The following is a 935-nucleotide window of genomic DNA, read 5'->3' as shown; positions in this document are numbered from 1 at the left end:
ATTCTCAGTGGGGTTAAGTTGTGGGCTCTGTGGAAACCGGTCCATGAAACCTGGCGTGAGGAAAATCTGGTCATTCACCATATTCGGACAGTCAGGTGACCTTGTTTTTCGCCACACAGTGCTGCTGTTTAGTCTTTGCATTTTACGTGACCCTGCTAGAACAAATCGCATCTTTCCCACCTCCTTGGGCGATGTCTTCCAACATGGCTTTTTAATAAATGAGAAGCTACTTGCTGCATGAGATAATAATCATTGTAGTAATTACTCAGGGGAAGGCTCTTAACTCTTTGCTTTTATTATTTGGTGAACATTAAACTGAGCTGTGTATAAACTGTAACTGCTCAGATGTAGATGGAAAAGGCATTTGGGATCTTTTCAGGATGGCAGACACCTCTTTGGATGTAGATCACTTATTAATGCCATGTCCAGCTCAAATCGGATGATAATGAATGAGGCCTGTCATGCAGGATGCTTTAGACAATGCATTCCTGGATGTAATTGTCTTGCCATGCACATCCTCATATTTTATATTCTGCCCTGAGATCAACGGATCACACAGAATGAAGCCAGAAGGACAAAGCTCCTTTGGGTGGTGAACATCCTGGTCTGTACCCCTGTTAACCTCTTACTCCCTGATTACTCTGCCAAGTCTCAAATAATGTGTTTCACTATCAACTGTAACTGTGTCACATGAAAGAAAAAAGCTGTTTTCGCCATCAGCATTCTGGTTATTGTTTAAAGCACAGTTTCCTTTTCTTTTCCGTTTTCCCTTTGACTTAGCCCGTGACCTGGGTTTCAGTCTGTTTATGTTAGGTGTTGACGGCCAGCGGCGCTCAGCATTTCATTTGTATCATTGCGGCTTGCTTGAGGTTTGCTGCTTTTCAGTGCTCTCCTTGTTTTCAGACCTTCAGATATTATGCAAGAGCCTGTAATTT

At 42.7% G+C, this 935-nt stretch overlaps 1 protein-coding gene across 1 annotated transcript in view; it reads left to right on the top strand.

Moving 5' to 3' along the window:
• The window catches only part of psmd1 (proteasome 26S subunit, non-ATPase 1), a 36,929-nt gene that overhangs the window by 27,608 nt on the left and 8,386 nt on the right, over positions 1 to 935 (top strand). The window lies entirely within an intron of this gene.

The sequence above is a fragment of the Pundamilia nyererei genome, unplaced genomic scaffold (genome assembly GCF_000239375.1).
Source record: "Pundamilia nyererei isolate P.nyererei 1_Seehausen unplaced genomic scaffold, PunNye1.0 scaffold00036, whole genome shotgun sequence".
Lineage (NCBI taxonomy): Eukaryota > Metazoa > Chordata > Actinopteri > Cichliformes > Cichlidae > Pundamilia > Pundamilia nyererei.
Note: the sequence above shows the minus strand (reverse complement) of the source record. Positions and strands in the feature narration are given on the sequence as shown.